Here is a 7,230-nt window from a genome sequence, read left to right as displayed (position 1 = left end):
TGGAGAATATGTGATTTATGGAGGGTATGTGGAGGCACTGCTCCCTGGGTCCTTGCTGCTTCTTCACGTCTCTTGGAGAGACTATTGTTTTCTGGGTAATAACCCCCTGCAGTGAAAACAATCTTGGAAGATGGGCCATGTCTGTAGAAATTCTGGAATATGTGATTTATGGAGGGTATGTGGAGGCACTGCTCCCTGGGTCCTTGCTGCTTCTTCACGTCTCTTGGAGAGACTATTGTTTTCTGGGTAATAACCCCCTGCAGTGAAAACAATCTTGGAAGATGGAGGCCATGTCTGCCCGGGACGGGGCCAAGGACAGGCATGTTGAAGGACCTTTGCAAGACTTGTGTTCCTCAATTCAAGGTTCCTTGTCAGTGAAAGTGTCATGACTCTCTCTTCGCACTGTCCTGTGGGAACTGGAGCTTGAGGATGTTACAGCTGATACTCAGGCTGGAGCTGCTGAGCAATAAACAATATCGTCTTCAACTCCAAGGTCTTTCTTCCATCTTCTGCATTCACAAAATCGAGAACACCCACCTTGGGAACTTGCAGGTATTAGCTAAAACTGTTCAGAGTTCTTGGCAAGAGCCTTAGACTCCCTGATGAAGGGGGTGGTGAGTACGAGAAACCCAAGAAGACATGAGACATTGCAAGAGGTGATTCCTGGTGACACACAGAGGCCTGAGACATGGGCCTGTTGTAAGCCAAGGTGATTCATATAGAGAGAGTCGTCCACAAGCAGGAAACATCAGATCATCGTCCCAGGTAATGGATAGAACTTTTTTTTTGCGTTTTATTGAGTTTATTGGTATATTCTAGGTATATAATACAATTATATTCATTACTGGGATCTTGTACCTTTACATGACAGATCTTGGTTCTCGTTTTTTCCCCTTGTCCCTGTCCTCCCTTCACCCCTCCTCCCCTCCCCATTTACAAACACTTTATTTCCATCTTTGCATTTTGCCATATTTTTTCTTTGCCCTTATTCCCTTCCCCTACCCTTCCCACGTTCCCTACGCCTTTAGCCCCTTTCTTCCAATTTCACATTGTTGATTATCCCATTAGGATCTTGTGTACTATTGCACTTTATTCACACCAGAGAAACCATTGGGTATTTACACATGCATGACTTATTTATTTCACTTAGGAGTATATCCTCAATATGTATCCGTTTTCCTATGAATGAATCTAATTTCTTGTTCTTTATCACTGAGTAGTGTTCCATTTATAGAAAAACCACACCTTCTTTATCCAGTTTCCAACTAATGGGCAAATAGGCTGTTTCCATCTTTTTTTTTTCATTTTATTGAGTTTATTGGTATATTCTAGGTATATAATACAATTACATTCATTACTGGGATCTTGCACCTTTACATGACAGGTCTTGGTTCTCATTTTTTCCCCTTGTCTCTGCCCTCCCTTCACCCCTCCTCCCCTCCCCATTTACAAACACTTTATTTCCATCTTTGCATTTTGCCATATTTTTTCTTTGCCTTTATTCCCTTTCCCCTACCCTTCCCACTTTCCCTATGCCTTTAGCCCCTTTCTTCCAATTTCACATTGTTAATTATCCCATTAGGATCTTGTGTACTATTACACTTTATTCACACCAGAGAAACCATTGGGTACTTACACATGGGTGACTTATTTATTTCACTTAGGTGTATATCCTCAATATGTATCCATTTTCCTATGAATGAATCTAATTTCTTGTTCTTTATCGCTGAGTAATATTCCATTTATAGAAAAACCACACCTTCTTTATCCAGTTTCCAACTAATGGGCAAATAGGCTGTTTCCAAGTTTTAGCTATTACAAACTCTGCTGCTATAAATATGGGTGTGCATACTTCTCTGTGATATGATTCTTTTAGTTCTTTTGGAAAGATACCCAGCAGAGGGATGGCTGGGTCAAATGGAACCTCTAGTCGCAGCTCTTTGAGGTATCTCCATATTGATTTCCATAGTGGTTGCCCCAGTCTGCGCTCCCACCAACAATGGAGAAGGGTTCCTTTCTCCCCACAACTGCGCCAACATTTGTTATTGCTTGATTTCTTGATAGCAGCCATTCTTTATGGGATGAGGTGGAATCTCAGTGTTGTTTTCATCTGCATCTCTTGAATGACCAGTGATATGGAACATTTTTTCATATATTTACTTGTTGCTTTTACTTCGTCTGAGAATATCTGTTCATTTCAGATTCCCATATTTGAATTCGGTCTTTATGTTTCGGGGGGCTGATTGTTTTGAGTTCTTTATATGTTCTACATAACAGTCCTTTGTCTAAGGAGCAACTGGTAAAAATTTTTTCCCACATTATACGTTGTCTCTTAGTTCTGTTGGCTTCTTTTGTAGTGCAGAAGCTTTTAAATAAGATGAGATCCCAGTTGTTGATTCTTTCTGCTAGTTCCTGTGCTACTGAGGATTTGTTCATAAGTCTTTTCCTATGCCAATGTCTTCCAGAGTTCTGGCCAGAACTTTTATCCTCAGGAAGATGTCATAACATGGAAGGTAGGCCTGCAGTACCAGAAGTGGGATGGAAGACTGTGTAGAGTAGCCTTTGTTTAGAAACAGGGAGCATGGTGAATGAGGGCTGTAAAAGAAGGAAAACTCAGGCAGGGAAACAGTCGTACACATAAATGTAAAAGCAAGAGAGCTTGGACCAGGTGGTAAAAATCTCAGAGAAAGAAGTTATCATTTTTTGTAATTGTACTTGGCAAAGGGATTTTAAAAAAGGGGGTGGGGGAGTCAAAGGAAGTCTTCTGTCACACTGGGAAGAATGTGGGCACAGAGTTCTGGCTGAGGGGTGCTGGTCCTGCTTTGGCTGAATAAGGAAGCACTGTGATATCTGCTCACAGGAGAGGAGGCAGGTTTGGGCTCAGCGTGCTTACATTCTTAGTATGTTAAAAATCTGGGCTGGTCTCAGAGCTGAGGAGAAGTGAGCAGGGAGTCTGTGGACCCAAGAAAGCCAGAGATAACAGAAATCCTCCCATGTGAATGCTCTCATGTTTCATAGCGCAGCGTTCCACAGACCTCTCCATGTGCTTTCCATTTCTACCTTATTTGTGCTGTAAACAGTTGATATACACAGGGGCTTTGTCCTGGGAACTTTTGTTTCTGAGATATATTTCCCTCATGAAACCTGTTTCTTGTATGCACTGTCGGCAGCTATTTGTTAGGAATAGTTTCAAGAAAAATGACAGATTGCCCAAGTAGCTGTGTTTTAAGCAATGAAGATATCCCATTATTTCATTCATCAAGAAAGGGGAAGAGCTGGGCGAGGTGGTGCACACCTCTAATACCCAGTGCCCTGGAGGCTAAGGCAGGGTGATTGCCAGGAGTTCGAGGCCGGCCAGGCTACATAATGAGTTTAAAGCCAGCCTGATCTCCATTGTGAGGCTCTGTCCAAATAAATAAAAATATAGCTAAATCAATCAATGGGAGGAGCCAGGCATGGTGGCATACCCTGTAATGCTAGCTACTTGAGAGGCTGAGGAAAGAGGATCACAAGTTTGAGGCCAGCCTGGGCTATTTATTGATACCCTGCCTAAAATAAAATGGGCTGGGGATGTAGTGCATCCGTCCTTGGAATAAAAATCCCTGTCCCAAAACAATAATAAATAATAATAATAAACAGGCAGCTCCGGTTTCAAGATGAAGCTGCAGTATCTCCAAGGACCCTGGTTCTCCCTGCTATGTACAACCTCTTAATGTTAGTGAGGCTTGTTTGTGCTCTTGTGGTAGCAGTTTTGCCATGGCTGCTTCCCACATGGTTCCAAGCGGTCACCGACAGTAGAGGCCTTCGCTCCTGAGGCACAGTACACTCACCTGGAGGGACCATCGGTTTCCCAGAAGCGATGAGCTCTCTCTAACTGTCTCTTTGGCTAGAAGTGGGTCCAGATGTGGCAACTGCCATTGGTCACAGGCGGTTGGGTCTCATGTCTGTCTCAGATCCATCACTAGTGAAGAGAAGGGATTCCCATGGGCCTACATGTCCAAGATGGCCCTGAATATTGACCACCTTGAAAGCCTTAACAAAGTTAAATTATTACTCAATTTTTCCACTCCAGAGTGAGCTAAGGAATTAGATGGCACACTTCACTCTCGTGTCATCTGGGATTCCTTCTTCAGAGGGACTCCCTTTATTCTTCGACATAGGTTGGTATGGTTTATATCCAGATGGCCCCCAAATCCTTATGCACTCAACAATGGGGCCACTGGGAGTGAGTTGACCACCTTGAAAGCCTTAACAAAGTTAAATTGTTACTCAATTTTTCCACTCCAGAGTGAGCTAAGGAATTAGATGGCACACTTCACTCTCGTGTCATCTGGGATTCCTTCTTCAGAGGGACTCCCTTTATTCTTGGACATAGGTTGGTATGGCTTATATCCAGATGGCCCCCAAATCCTTATGCACTCAACAGTGGGGCCACTGGGAGAGACTGGGTCATGGCTGTGTGACACCGGATCACGGGTGTGATATTGGATCAGTCCACTGATTGGTTTAGGGCAGTCATGGGAGTGGCTAAATGGATTTATTGGAGATGGAAGGTCCAGTCCTGGGTGTGGGTAGCACCAACCAATAGGCTTATAGCCTGAATGGAATAAAAGGGAGAGGAAGACCTGTTCCTGGCTGCTTCCTGCCTGCCTTGCCATCAACTGTCTCTCCTCTGTGATGCCCTCTGCATGCCGCCTTGCCTTGGTGCCAGCCAATAATGGACTGCAACTTCTACAAACTGTGAGCTAAAATAAATGGTTCCGCCTTTAACTTGTGTTTATTGAGTATTGTACCACAGTGACAAGAAATTGACTGAGACACAGATCTTCAAAATACAATTTAGTTTCTCACCCTGTATTGAAGATGATTATTTCTACTGTTAGGCAGTGAACTAACTTCTATTGAAATGCATATTCATATGCATGAATGAGGAAATAGAGCAGAGTATGTGTGTCCCCTCTGAGCATGATGAGGCCAACTGAACATGTGTGATTTCAAGCAGGTAATATCAGATGATCTGAGCCAATCAGATTATCAATTTTTACTAACAAAAGTGCTGGCATCTATAGGTAAACTGTTGTTCTCTTCACAACCAAATCAAAGTGTGACTTTATTGCTGGCAGTTTTGAAACAACTGGTCAGTCTTTTTGTGGCCCATTGTCCTTTCCTTGTGTTCCCCTCAAGCGATGGCCCACCATGAGGATTACAACCTCAACAGGTGCTTCGGGGAAGTAGGAGAAATAAATGTTAGGAAGCAAGAAGCATTTCAAGCTCTACTCTGATTCTGTAACTTGTCACTGGGAGATTAACCATTACTTTCAGGATTATTCCTCTGCCTGTTGACTTTTTTCAAAAATTTCCAAAAGGTATTAAAAACAACCACTTTTTATTATCAATTTACTTGATGCTCTAGGCAAGGAGAATGGATGAGGGAAACTCTGAGCTTCCCAGTCTATGACTTTCAACCCAAGCCAGGCTGGGGGAGAATGTGGAATTGTGAAATTTCCATTTCTTTCTTTTTTGGTCTTTTGGTTCATTTATGTGTTTGTTTTAATGAAATAGATGAAACTTGTTCGTACTGGTCTACATGGTCTATTGACTGTGCAAACACAAAGGATCCAGGTTTTGTTGCTTTGTTTTACTCTGGATCTCCTTGAAAAGAAGAGATCCCCAGGGTCAGATTTCAGTTCTGTCTAGAGCAGTGGGGGAAAATGTGTGGCATGCATGCCACCCTGGGCTGTTTGTTATCAGTGAAAGCTGTAAAGGGTTTGCCACCACTGGTCTGAAGGTATCTGTGGAAGCCACAGTGGGAAGGAGGTGGTAGGAGATGCAGGTAACTGTGATTTGTATACAGCTTGTACACATAACAGAGCACAGGGATTCATTAGGAGATCTGCAAGCCCAGACATTCTAAACTATCATCAGTTAACCCCAACCAAATAATATATTTACACATTATTCTCTGGTTTTCTGGGCATCTTAGTGACTAAGGCACTGCCTCAAAAATTTTTTCAAAAACATTTTTCTAAAGGGATGAGGATTATAGCTCAGTGCAAAGGCCCTGGGTTCAGTCTTCAGAACCACACACACACACACACACACACACACACACACACACACACGCAAGCGCGCGCACACACACAAACACACAGAAGAAAATCACAAAGGCTCGCTGTTGCTCAAGGAGTCAAATTCTAGTCTTGCACCAGTTTAACTCTAACTTGACTTACAACCTTCTCCACACACGAAAGCATTACACCCATCCCTAAAGCACCATGCCATTTACTGCTTTGAGACTCTTGTTGAAACACTCTTCCACCTGGGACGTGTTGTTCTGTCTTGGTAAATTTCTCCTCATTCTCCATGATTTGTCTAGAGTGTTCTCTGAGACCAGGCCTTTCCCATGCAGGGGGAACTGTCCCTTTCTTCCGCTCCTCCACTATTATTACATATTAATCATTTATTTGTATGGTGATCTGTCAAAATAGTACGTGAGCCTCAGGGAATTCAGGAAATGAGGTCTATTTAGTTTTAACATTTCTAGACTTTAGCATAATTCCTGCTACTATAAAACCAGTGCTTATAAAAGCAGTGCTTAAAAGCACAGTCTTTTGTTTGTGTGTGTTTTTAATTCTCCACCCATGGCATTGTAGTCACAGCATTTCAGAGTCAAAAAGCACTTTAAAAATCATGCTTTTTTCTTTGAAAAGTGGGGTGAATGGGCAACCCACTCTCTGGTCCCCCTTTTGTCTCTCCTAGACAGGAGCTTTCTTTCCCTTAATAAATTTTTCCTACTCTTAAAAAAAATCATGCTTTTATGATTATAAAAACTAAGGCCCCAAATGGGTAATTGTAGAACTATATGCAAACTCAAAGGGTGAGGGTTTGAAAGTGAGTATTAATTTATTCACTGCTTACGGAATGCTAAGCACTGCTAAGTATCTTCATATTCATTTCATTTCCTCCATGGACCTATACATTAGGAACACTCTCGCTTTACATGGGGTTTTATCAGTCAGGCACACTAAACTTGGCCATCTGAAATGATGCATAAGTTCCTGTTAATGGACCTTCTCACGGCCCCTGGCATCTTCTCCTTCAGCCAGTTCCTGGCTGCCAGACAGAGGAAAAGGTTTTATTGCCTCCTTAACACCTTCTGGTTACTCTGGGTACTTAACTTTTCTCCCCCATGGCTATTTCTGACTTAGAGGTTAGACCTAGGACCATCTG

Source organism: Fukomys damarensis, unplaced genomic scaffold, assembly GCF_012274545.1.
Source record: "Fukomys damarensis isolate Sample0158 unplaced genomic scaffold, DMR_v1.0_HiC HiC_scaffold_88, whole genome shotgun sequence".
In the NCBI taxonomy this organism is placed as follows: Eukaryota; Metazoa; Chordata; class Mammalia; order Rodentia; family Bathyergidae; genus Fukomys; species Fukomys damarensis.
This window is presented reverse-complemented; position numbering follows the sequence as displayed.